Source organism: Cyanistes caeruleus, chromosome 2 (assembly GCF_971803275.1).
Source record: "Cyanistes caeruleus chromosome 2, bCyaCae1.hap1.1, whole genome shotgun sequence".
Taxonomy (NCBI): Eukaryota; Metazoa; Chordata; class Aves; order Passeriformes; family Paridae; genus Cyanistes; species Cyanistes caeruleus.
Genome location: NC_141702.1, coordinates 94,001,838 through 94,015,146, shown reverse-complemented (window position 1 = coordinate 94,015,146; position 13,309 = coordinate 94,001,838). Strand labels below are relative to the sequence as shown.

General features: G+C 38.1%; 1 long non-coding RNA gene across 9 annotated transcripts in view; it reads right to left on the bottom strand.

Annotated features, from left to right (window-relative positions):
* Positions 1 to 13,309, bottom strand: part of LOC111926127 (uncharacterized) — a 101,724-nt gene that overhangs the window by 52,670 nt on the left and 35,745 nt on the right. For 3 of the 9 annotated variants that reach the window (XR_015283635.1, XR_015283639.1, XR_015283641.1), the window contains one exon: positions 7,821 to 7,935. The exons of 5 other annotated variants lie outside the window; for them this stretch is intronic. This is a non-coding gene — a long non-coding RNA (uncharacterized LOC111926127). Of the gene's footprint in view, positions 1 to 1,005; positions 1,145 to 2,071; positions 2,173 to 7,820; positions 7,936 to 13,309 lie in introns of all 9 variants that reach the window. One more of the 9 variants, XR_015283636.1, reaches the window with a different exon arrangement.

Genomic DNA, 13,309 nt, shown 5'->3' with positions numbered 1-13,309 from the left:
CTACAGCAATTAGTGCTGATATTGAGCAAAATTAAAAATTGATCCTTCAAGCACTTATAGACATGAGTAGTCCCAAAGGGACCAATCAATATCCTCTCTAGTCATGGAAATATTCACATGCATATGGTTAATCACAAGTATATATTTTTCAGGAATATGGTGTTTTTTTCTTAACAGTGAGACATTTTTAGGGTCCAGTCCTGCTTTTTCTAAATTTTAGTAAAACAACTCATGTTAGTCTGTGTAGACTTTTGGGTAAATGCAAAATAAATTCTGAAAAGAGTAAACATATTTTTCCTTTTAGTGCAGTGACTGCTCTTAATATTAAACCCTCTACTTGACATGAATAACCACCCAGCAGGGTGATACAGAACACAGGATAACTCAGGCATAAAGTGATTTTTCTGCAGCCTACATGGTTCTTTCAATATTGACACGCTCTCTGCATACTTTCAGCTGTTTTCTTAACAGCAAAGGTAATGCCTTGGTTAGGTGCAGAGTATTGGTGCATTGGCAAGAGCCAGTGAAATGCACTGCCTCCTGCAGCAGACATTTCTAAGCTGTAATACAATTGGTAGTATTTATTGAATGACTTCCACCAAAGGTAGAAGAAAGATAAAGCTGCTGTTTTCAATTATGCAATCAAGAATGCAAAAAAACCAAGTTGTAGATCTCATATGGAAATAATTATATTTGATAAACTGTGTCAAACAACAATAATGTTTGTGTTAATCACATTTTAGAAGGCTGCTATTGTAGTTGATTTTGCTACAAAATAGAAAACAATGAATTATAAAGTCTGCTGACCTATCCCAAACTGTCCTGCTTAATCAACTCAGTTCTAAGTCATTGTTGGCTTAGACAGTAATCCAATATGCTAGTTCCACCAGATTCTCTGCCATCACTATTTGAGAAATCAATACTGAAGTTAAATCAGACTCCTACTAAGACTTCTGCAGTAATGACAACCTGATACCCACCCTGCTATCAAACCTTGCGACTTACTTTAAATTAATCTGTTGGATTCACAGTTATAAAGGTCAAAGCTACAGCTTTTGAGCCAAGGACTTTTAAGAAACATCCTCTTCATAGATATTTGAACTCTCTGTGGCAGGTAGGGGCTGAGAACTTGCAGCTCTGGATGCTGTTGAGAACAGAGCACTCTGAAAATATGTTTTGGTGACATCACCACATCAGCTGAGTTGTCTCCCCTCCCTCCTTCTCCTAAGAGACTTCTCTCCCTGGCCCTGCCCTCCTCCAGTGGAGAACTCCAACCCTGCCTACTTAACCAAAAGGGATTCCCATTCTGCCCACCTGCCCTTCCTGGCCCCACACAGGTCAGTCTGTGCCACTACGAGCTCCAGAGCAGTAGACACTGCCACCTCCCCTGGCCTCACAGGGACAGGCAACACATGTATAAGTACCATGAATAGTCAGTGTGGTGTGGTCTCCAAAGCCCTTGCAAATGTCACCAATAATGTCTACTTCAGGGCAGCATAGAGAACAGCCTGACTACAAAGCCAGCAAGGAACAAATGTGTTTAAGTACCAGTAGGAAATCTGCTATATAACTGCTCATGGAAATTGACAGCTAGTGAAATAATCAACATGAATCTACTACTAAGCAAGAAGTAGGAATCAGATGATCTTCATAAATTACAAGAGGAGGCTTCTTTCTCTCATTGCTTCTCCTTGAATAACTGTTTGAGACAGCATGAAACTCTTTGTTTGTTATCCTAATTAGATCCCCTAATCTTATAAAAGATACTACTTCGGCGAGAAAGCCATGTGAATAAAATAAAACCATGCATTTTTGTCCAGTACAGATAATCACCAAAATGGTTATACCTTTGTAAAGTCATTAAAAACATCCACAGAAGATTAAAGCTAGAAGAAATTAATATTTCAAGACACCAGAATATCACATATTTTTAGTTTGCTATTTTAGCAAAAAAAGAAAAAGAAGTACCTCAACACAACGATTTTAACTCATTCTTATTTTCAAGAAGTTTTGGGTTTGTTTTTTCCATTACCATTTCCTATAACAGATATATTATAAGTAACATACTTACACATCAGGAATGTCTTAATTTTCATCCTGGCATTCACATCTGTCCCTGTTTAATGCTCTGCTGGTGGTCTGGCTCCATGGTATGCCCACTGCAATGTTCATCTTAAACAATATTTACATTGATTAGGGACCCCAGTGCACTAGAGGCACTTACTAGAAAATGAACACAATACCCTGGGATAACAGTGAACATCTTTTATTTTTGAACTTCTTTTTGAATTTATTGTTTAAGTGCATAAACAGTGTCAAAATGGAAACATAGTGGAGAAGGATCCTGTGTGAAAGTATAATATAAAAATCTGTGTGGGAAATGTGCAGTTGATAAACATGTAAGGAATGGACACAATGATATATTTTAATTCAAATTATAGTGGTATGTGTTGCAAATCTGAATATTTTCTTCTATGTGTATGCCCAGTAAAACTCCTGACACTAAAATCTTGTAAGCTTAGTAACATAAAACTGGAGTTGGAAGGCATATTTGTAAAAAAACCTAACAAACCTATGGCAGGATTCAGTATTTTGCCTTACATCGCATAACATGTTAGAGGCAAAACCAAAGTTGATACCTACATTTTGTTATGAATGTACCACAGGGATATAAAAGTCTTTTCAGACTGAGGGCCTGAGCTGCTAAATTTGGAAATATTCCAGATGAGTGGTACTGTGGAAAGCCATGGCAAAGCTCTTGTGAAAGCAGGCTGAAGAAATCAGATGGTAGATTGAGCGAATTGTTTAAAGCACTTTTAGTATGGGACCCCAGACCTTCAACTGGGATGATATTCATCAGGGCACTGAAGAACAGGGAGCACAGACTTAGTGAGATGCAACTGCACTGACTAAGAATGCTTGAACAATTGCTATTTTTGGTCTCCCAAAAATCTATAATTTTCATATCTGCCAACAGAAAAAAATAGATGTTACTGTGTGGGAGTACTGTTTAGGTGTTTAGAAGCATTTGGAGCATAATCAGAGTAACAGTCTGCAAAGAGTCAGGGAGAAGGAATGTCACATAAGGGGGTGTTGTGAAGCTCAGAATTGGTCAGTGGGTTTTCTCTCCTCTGCCTTCAGCTTCTTCTATCTCCAATTTCATCCTGCAAGGAGATAATAAGCTGGAGGAGAGAATGACAAGGGTCATGTGTACCTTCTTCATGTTCCAGGTTGCTGAGGGGCTTGATGCCCATAATGAACAGGCCAGTCCTGAGAGCAGCCACTTCTCTGGGAACTCAGAATAATGTGTGATCTGAGAGGAAAGGCTGAAGCTACAAAGTCCAAGCCCATCACTCCAACCTAAGCTCAAGGAGATCGTATGTCCTCAGTGTGCCATGCCACAGATGTCAGAGAACTCCAGTAACCTTAAAGTGGACACAGAGTAAGAAGGAGCTAATCCATCACAGTAATTGGGGTATCATTTATGAGAGATGCTGGTGATATCGAAAAGCATTAGCAAAGTCTCCTTCCTCTGGCTCAGAATAGCAGTTTCTGTCTTTCTGTGAAAAGTTGCTGATACAGTTGATGTTCCACAGAATTTTACACCCATTAAAAGAGACATTCTCTTTCCAGTTTTCTCCTTGGTTCAGAAAGGGTTTGAGATGACCAGAAAAGGTGGTGTGAAAATTCTTAGCTGAGAACCACGATAGTAGGAAACACACAGTCCTTTTTTAAGGCAGCTTGAAAATTTGCTTTTATGCATAAAAACTATTCGTGTATGTACTTATACCTGTTCAAATCTGCAGAAAAGCTGATCAATATATAACTATCTTAACAAAGCTCTTGCACTGATTTATTAGCTGAAGAGTAACATGCCTTCTGCTGCTCTTTACTAAAATGTTGTTGATGATGATGGAGAGGGAGATAATTATTTTCAGCAAAAGAGGGGAAAGCACTCCCCTGAAAAATACACTTTACAATTAAATTATGTTCTTGTATTTTTTAATCTGAACCCTGTACAAAGCATATGAATGATCCCAAAAACGTGGGGATGGGAATGAGCAGTCTCTAAATGCTGGGAACCAAAAGAAAGTTTACAGGTACAAAATGTCACTTTACTGCAGCATATGAGTAAAAAGCCATCTGTCTGAAAAAGTGATTGATTCTGACATATGTGAAGTAGGTATAAGCAAATAAAAAGTGATCCCTCTAAATCTTGTTTTGCAACATGTGTAAAATAATGCAAGCTACATATTTAAGATGCAACCCAAATTAAATATGGTTGTGTTCAATCTGTCTGTGAAATGAGATCTACTGCTACTTTTTCATGTCACAGAAATTCCCTAGGACTATTTTATGAACTCCTTCTAGTTTATTTTTTAATATTAAAAGATGGAAAAAGGCCTCTCTCTGTTTTGCTGTTCTCAACCAGTGAGTCATGGGTCCCTTGCTGCTCTGAGAGGAAAGTTGTTTTAGTAATTCTGGAAATAAACTTACTGCTGAGTCAGCATCAGAAAATGGCAAGTTCAAATTAAGAAACACATTAGAAATAAGAAGTAATGCTGTATCTCTCAGCCTCCCCTGTTAGAATTGGCTGGTGTGTCAGGAGCTGATTTAGCAAGTGTCATATGTACTGGACATGAGAAAGGTATATTGGCAGGACAAAAAATCGGGTTCATTTAATGGGAAAGAGGATAAAAGAAATTGAGGTAAAATGCAGGGTATAGATGGAAGTGCCCCTAAATATTTTACTGACCATGGCACTCCACCCTGAAATGCTTAAGTGCACTCCTAAAGCAGATCAATATAAAGAGATTTCTGCTTTCAGTTTTGTCTGCTAGGGGTTTTCAAACAAGCAATTTTAATAGCATTTCTAAGTCAGTGTATACTTACAGATAAACCACTGGGATTTTGCTACTCTGTTTATCTGGGATTCTAGATTTTACGGAGAAAATAATTGGAAACAAAACATTTCCCAGCAATCAGTCTACTCCTTCTGATTTGCTAAACATGTCCATATGTAGTTATTGCTTGTATTTGGAAGACTGGTAGCAGTTTTAGAGAAGAAATATGCTACAACTGCAAATTCAAGTAGTCATTTGGCAGTCATAGGGGAAGCTTTGTCATTTTGTTTTGGTAAAAGGAACTCAGTAATTCAATGCTACTTATACTTTAATATTGAAAAACATCTAAAATGTCATAATTTTAGTCTGTTAGAATAATAAAATCAATTTTTCAAATTTATTTTCTCCTCCTTGTGGAGGAGAAAACTGCTTCATTCTTCCCCTCTACACCTTTGGACCCGATTCTGCCCTGTCAATTGTCCACATATGATCTCTGCAGCCATCACTGCGACGGCATCAACCCTTTGTGTTCTCTGAAATCTGAAGGAGCTTTTGCCAGTGACTTGTTTTGACAAGATTCAAAGGCTAGTGAAGCAAATATGAATCCTAAGACTGATTTCAATTTAATTTGAATTTGAGTAATAAAAAAATCAAGAAAACAACAGTCTCTGATAGGCAGAATTTCTTAAAATATCGCAGTTCTCTGACTATATTTGGTGTTTTAGTCCAGCAAAATGCTCCATATTTGCATGAAGTCCCTCCTGACTGTACAGAAGCTCTTGACTGGAATCTTTCACTGTCTTTATTTGTTTCTTTTCTGTCTTTAAATACCTCACTGAAGAGCAGACCTGAGGTTTACTGAAGTCTTCTACAAATACATAAATATTTCCCACTAGTAATAACATGGTACTAAATATCAAAATGACTATACATTAAAAGTGTCACTGTGACTTAAGCTACAAAAGTTTTGCAGAGGAGGAGAAAATATTAGTACTAAATAATGTGCTTGCTAAATAATTTTACAGAAAGAGTATTTAAAATTATAGCTTAAAAAACTCAACATTAATATTACCTGGGAGTTTTTACTAGCAAGTGTCACTATGAAAGATAATGAAAAAACTTACGGTAAAACCCCTGAATCCTTTTTGTTTTCTTTCCTTCTCTCTCGCTGTAGCATGAATATTTGCTGAAAAGTCAGAATTGTGCAGAAGAAAAAAATTCCAAGACACTGTAAAAGCGCCTTTCCCTTTCTCTCAGCCCGGGGGAACACTGACTATTTCAATAATCGGTGCAAACTTTTTGGTTATGATTTCTGTTTCCTTTCTCTGTTTCTCCCTCCCTCTCATTTTTTTTCCACCGTGAGTGTTTTCTCAATAAAGGAAGTAGAAGAGCTGCACGACAGCATTTATTGAAAGAAAATACAAAATATGTATTAAAATGAGTGAGAGTTTAAAAAGAAAATATGAGGTGGGAATTACAGTCTTAAGAGAGGGGCGGAATGATGGCAAATACTACAGGAGGGAAAATTATAAATATTGAGCTTTTGCTCAGCATGAAAAGCTGCACCTATAGAGAATAAATTCCATGCATTTTACCATCGTCCCAGCTTCACTGGGGATCAGTGCTCTGACTGGAATAACTGTGAATTATCGTCACTATAATGGAATCCTGCAATTTACCAAAAGGAGCAGGAAAAATGGACTTTCGCTAGAACTTTCATATTTTTCACTTAGCCTTCACTAGTCAGACATATGGACTATGTTAGCACTTCAAGTTACTGGCCCAAAGTCAACATTGAAAATTAATTTCCCAGAAATACAGAAATTGCCATTTTTCACACCTTAGGTAAGGAAGGCCAAAACAAGTAAAGCTAAAAGTATTCAAATGCTAGTTTTGAATCAGTTGATTTCCTCTGAAATAGTGGCTATACCAGGATGACAGAAATTTTTGTATACAGAGCCATGTGACCTATCACAAACCTGGTTATAATTATGGATTTCAAAACAGTATCTAATAAGCCGAGACTCAGACAGCAGTGCACAGCAATGGAACACGTCCAGTATTCATTAAAGATGTCCAATCTAGAAGTCCAGGGTTTAAAGACAGTTTTCAGACACAATTTTCCCACTTGTCTCAGGAATAAGGTAGAATAGCAAAAACAGAGGTAATAAAATGTGGTCAACCTCAATGACTTGGCATGCATTCTTGGCAACAGCAAAATAGAGAGACCACAGCTTAGCTCTGAGAGTGAACTTGCAACACCCTGAATTTTGCATCCTTTTTTTTCCTGTGGCTATTTTTGTTGGACCAAAAAAATAATCCATTTGCCCATATTTTCAAAGATGACACACCAAAACCTCATCTACCATGAAAATACACTTAAATGCACCACTGTCTCTGGGAAATAGCACATTTCTCTTTGGGAATTATTTTGAGTCACCAATTATCACAAAAACTGGAAAGACATATTGATATCCAGCAAAGATGGAAGAAGAATTATGGCATGGAAGGATAAAATCATGATCCTTTACTTGGCTTTTCTGTTATGGGTTTTGGGCCCATATGAGAACACCTCTGGCTAGGTTGCCTGCAGTGTCTGAACCTGTAAACCCTGGATTTAAAATAAGGCTCTTGGAGGTAAAAGGTGAAGCCCACTAGTGAATAGACAGAGCAGACTTGTAAAATTCCATATCTGCTATTGCGACAAAGGGGGATCGTGTCCCAGTGCCAGAGTGGGAAATATCCGGATTAACTATCCAGCCTATGGTTGCCAAAATAAGAACCAAAAGTGCAGTGTGTAAGTACATCCATACATAATCATCCAGATGAGCTTTTTACCTTTGGGTTTCATATTTGTAATAACTTGCCCAAATGTCAGTATAATTTACAGTAATAAAGCCATATGCATTTGCTATTATATAGTCTTTTTAAAAAAAAAAAAAAGCATCTTGGACACATGACAATGGTAAACATTACCTCCAAATGGTGCTTATTCGTAGGAAAAAACCCTCTTGTTTTAACAGACAGGCATTTTCTGATGAAAGGGTCTTTCGCAGATGTACCTCTCATTGAAAAAATCCCCATTTGGTGCCTGTGAAAAAATGAAGGCTGACTGTTTAGGAGACTGATGTCCCTTTATTACAAATCCATACTGCAGAAAACACTGAAGAGATTGTGACTTTAAAAGAATTAGTTTCATTGTTTAGCTTCAGGACAGTGCGAGAGGGATGCAGAGGGTGAAATCTCTGGATCATATACCAAAATAAACATTTCAAATCTAATATACACACAGAGAATTGTTCAAGTGTAACATTCCCTAACCTAATATAAATTTTGGTACAACTTAATCTGTTAGAAAAAAAATAATCATCACACTTATAATATGTAATCTCTTAAATTTATTAGAAATATATCTCTGCACCGAGCAATTTCTGGCCTCCGAAGGTGCACAGGTAATCTGTATTATTCTGAACCATGCCCAGAACCAGGACTGTAGGTCAATATGTGGCAGTCCTGTGACATGATGGTCTTACTCTTATGCCTGAAGACCAGAGGCCTTTTCCAGTCAAGCACAGCGCAGGATTGAGAGCAGAGGCCATGATGATGTGTAGGTGCTGAGAGAATCACTCGGCACTTTAAGAGGTCAGATTGCAATGCCCTGCAACCAGCACAGCAGGGTGCAACACAGTAAAAATTAGATTTGCCACCAAAAAAAAAAAAAAAAAAAAAGGAAAATAGATTTGACTCACTTTCGCTGAAGTTTAGACATGTCAAAGAACTAAAGCGATTTGGGTCCTCATTAAGCTACCATGGCAACATCTTGAAATTTTCCCTCAAAAGCAGATCAGAATTTTAGCTAGGTTTCTGGAGAAAAGCATGAAATCTGTTAAAGTAAATAGCTTCCCATTTCCCTGTGTTTCACAACAGCTTCCTTCTTCTTGTTCTGGAGTCCTGGGGACCCAGGGACGACCCAGGGGCCATCTGCCTCCCACTGCGTGCCTGTTCAGCTCTTTGCCTTTCGTGGCAAAGATCCATGGGGATTTGCCAATTTGCTCGCTCTGACAAGATGAATATCTCAATTACAAATTCTCACCAAGCAGCTAGAGACCTTTGCTTTTGTGTTTCTTGGTGTGTGTTGAAGGAAGTTTGAGGAAAGAAGAGAGAGACAGAGAGATGTGAAGGCAGACCAATTAGCAGTTATCAGGCAGGTTTTGTTGCTGAAGAAAGTCCCATTTTTAAAGTGCATACTTGTATTTTAACAGCTAGTGACATTTTCCTCAAACTGAAAGAAAAATTCCTGGGTATCTTCCAGAAAATTTGTTTTGCAGTCCGTTACCTATGATCTCTTAAGCTGATTCTCATCAGAGGTAGCAGCAGCCTGCTCTTTCTATTCTTCCAACTCCTCTGGCATCTGTTCCTCTCCCCCACTGCTGATATACAAGACTGAACTAGTGCATGAGAAGGCAGGGTGTTTGCTTTCAAACAGGAAGAAAAAAGGACAGAGTCCATATGGGGTACGAATTTAACCATGGGTTCCTTGTATGACTAAGTGTGACTACGTACCATCCTAATTTCCCCTTGAAAAGACGACATGGATGGAGGCTGTTGAATACATTCATGCTTGAAATGAATTTAAGCAACACTATGCTAAAGGGCAAAGAGTGCTTCATTTCAGAGGGAGGTCAGACTCTCCTGCTATCCTGAGATGTCATAAGGAATGACTGAAAATAACTGCCAGGAGTGGATTCCTCATTTGCTCTGTACCAATTAAGTGTGACTCGGCACGGCTTAGGTCATGTGTAGATGGTGGTGAATGTAAACGCAGCCAGCTCCTGCATCCCCCCTTCCTGAGGAGGCTGAGGAGATGGGCAGACCCCTCCAGCTGTGCTGTGCATATGCCTCCCTTCACTCTTCCTGCTACGGATTGATTCTTCCAGTGAGCACTGGTACGGGGATGGATGGCATCCAGAATGACTCATAACAAAGAGCATATGGCAGGACTAGATGTAGCAATCTAACATCTGTTGCACTGCTTATTATTAACATTTCTCACTTCTCTTGGAGCTAGTAACCAAAACGAATAAATATCGTATTCACAAATCCTACCTGAGGAAATCCCATATCCTTTTGTTTTTTTCACCACTAATTGTGTTCAGTGCAAAAGATGAGAACTACTTTATTCTTTAGGCATTTTAAACAATCAAAAATTCTCTCACTCAGAGCTGTTTGAACAAGCTACAATGAACAATAAATATTCTTTTTGTTTATTCATGTCCTAAATATTTAAGTGACTTCTATTCCACATCCCAAGAGCTGAAGTTTTCTTGTTGCTACACTAAGGTGAAGAGGATGAGTTAAAAAGGAACAAGGTGAGAAAGCATCTCCCAAAAAAGTAAATACAACATCAGGTCATTGTATAGTCTCCCTTACAGTACGGTAACAGCAGCTGTACCTAACAAAGGAACCATTCCTGAAGGAAGTAAGAAGAATTACCTTTATTTAATTATTTTTTTCTCAGATAGTTTTTTTTCAGAGAGAAGTGGGACTGCAAATGCAGACATGTAAAAATGGAAAATCAGCTGATGAAGCAGCATGTCCACTCTGCAAAAGATTCACTGAGTGACGACATGAAATATAGTGGGCAGCCCCTCGGAAACAGAGATTAAACCATGTATCAAAACTAACACTTTGACCATAAAAGGTATCCATGAAGAGTGTTGTGACTGGATGATCTAAGTTACTCCCTTTCAGCCGAGAGATGGAAATAGTTGCCAACAAAAATGTTAGGATTTGACAAGACTTGGCAAATTGCTGGGATATAAAATCATGTTTTGTGAATTATAAGGCCTTCCAGGAGATGTGACAAATCCCGAAAAAGGGTGGAAAAGCATGCACAACCCACAGAAACTTACTCCCTTTTCATGGACCTGCCAAAAGAAAGGAAATATGAAAAAAAAAGTGCACAAGATACTTGCCAGTGCCAGACTTACCATTTCATTTAATAAGCACACTTCATAAAATGTTGAAAAAAAAATATTGTAATAAAGACCATGCATATTATTATAAACAGTACTAGTTCAGAAAGAAAAAGTGTTAAATTTTTGCCCTGGAGACAGAGAAACTATTGATATTGGGATCAAATGTCCTAACCCAAAGAGTCACACCTAAAAAAAGAATTAGAATCCCATTAGTGGTTCTCTCTATTATGTATCATTTTCCTCCTTCCCTATCTCTTAAAAACTGATCATTGTTGATATTCCAAATATTAATGGCAATGGTAGGAGCTGTTGACCACAATTGTGCCAACTCTTCCCAGACTGAATGAAAGCTAGAGATGTGTGGAGCAGACCGGGAGGAGGAGTAGGAAAATCACTCTCTGGTGTGTGAGATATTGGATGTTGTCTTTCTTCTGATCAGTTGCTGTTCATAACAGGCAGGAGTGGGAAAGTGGGAATCAATTTTGTGCAGAGCATGAGTGCGACAGAGGAGAGAAAGCAGCCCTTCATGGAGCCTGCAAGCCACCTGAAGATTTAAAACACAACAAATGTAGTAACTCTCCCTGACTCCTTGTGCAGGATATGTACTTGAGGTTTTAATAGGATTTCATCCCTGTTGTTGGCATGAGCAGAGAAGTGAGCCAGTGACCCAGGCTAACCAAACACCCTCTGCAGAGCTGCTCAAGCAGAAGGGAAGGATGATGTGTGCATTGGGTGGACCCAAAAGCAGTGAGACAGTTCTAAGAAAGCGCTGAAGAAAAACTTTTGTGGCTGAGATAGCTTAGTAGAAAAGCCTCACAACAGAAACATTGCCCAAGATCCTCACTTTGGAAATTTGAATGTGAAAGCTTGTTACTCAGAGCAATTCTGTCACAGCAAGAGGTTGTAGTGGATGTGGCGTTGGTTTAGTACCATTTCTAGCAGCTTTCACCATGTTATCTGTAATTTTTTTGGGACTCAAATGCAGAATTTGTCCCAAATAATAAACAAATTTAATAGAATACTTCAAAACTGATGAAGTATTTATTAGCTGAGATTCTACATTTTAAAAGACCTTGAGTAAAATGGAATTAATTGCTAAAAAACTTTTCCTTCCTTTGCTTTTTAGAAATGTGTCTCTTTTAATTTCCTGAGATAAATGTGATTTTTAGAATATAAGGTTGCTCATAATTAAGCATTATAACATACCTAGTGATGGAATTTATTTTAAAATATTGCCCTCTGTGACTGCCTCATGGGATACACATCCTGCTTTCCAGACAGTAACAGGATGTAGCAGTTGTGCCATTATGATTGGATTAGTGGATTTAATTATGTGAATGACTATACTAATTTTCCATTTTGATATGCATCATCCCCCTAGTCTCTGATAACAGAGACCTTCCATAATATTATCTGGAGCACAGTGGTATCAGAATGAGCCCTCAAGCACAAATATAAATTGGACACTTGCAACACAGCTGATGTGCAGCTTAGCATATCCTTACTCCTCACACTGCCGTCCCAAAGACCTTCATCACATCTCAGGAGGACACAGGAGAACAGCTTGGATCAAAATACCCACATACAGTCATCCTCAGGTCTTTTCAAATTCTTCTTACTTTATCACCCCAGAACTGGATCAAAAACTGACAAAACAGTCTGTAAAACAAGTTTTCAAAATCCTTGAAAAATGTATCAGACTCTCTTCTGGTTTGCCAGGACTGTACTTCCTCTATCAAATGCATTTTGTTCCTATTTACTGTCTAACAGCTCTCAGCTATTCAATACTATTGAATTGTATTCAACCTGAGCTGAGAGCTCAGGTTGAATACAACTCAATAGTATTGAACAGCTGCCCTTCCCTTTTTCTCCAAGTGGAATACATATGTAAATATATATATGTATATATGTGTGTACAGTAAATATATACTCGTATACACACACTGAGGCAGAGAGAGAAAAATCTTTAAAACTACCTAATTGCTTACATAATTGCTTACATAGTGATTTGAATTGTCATCTGAGAATATTTCCCTTGTTTCCTTTTCCTCGCAATCTGGCTTGCTGTAGTTTTATAGAACTCAAAAGAGTTGCTCAAGATGTGATTATCTTCTAGAAAATAAACAGAAAAATGTAGTCCCACCACTTGCTACCCTAACATTTTTGCTTATACCTAATTGCATTCCATTTCTGAGAAGGACACAAGTTTTCTTGAATAATGTGCCCTTGCATGCCCAAATATGCATCAACATTCACTAGTACAATCATATAAATACGCAGTTCACTAGAATATCTGGACCAGGCATGAGCTCCAGAGTGATTCTCTTCTGGCATTAATTTGTTTTTCAGTCAATAATAAATAATAAATAAATAACAAATTGTGACTCATGTCATCAGAGTTCAAAAGTTTTACACCTTCAACTGAGATGTCAGGTCTCTGAGACAGTTATGTTTCAAGCTTGCTGCCAGTCATCTTATCACCAGTGA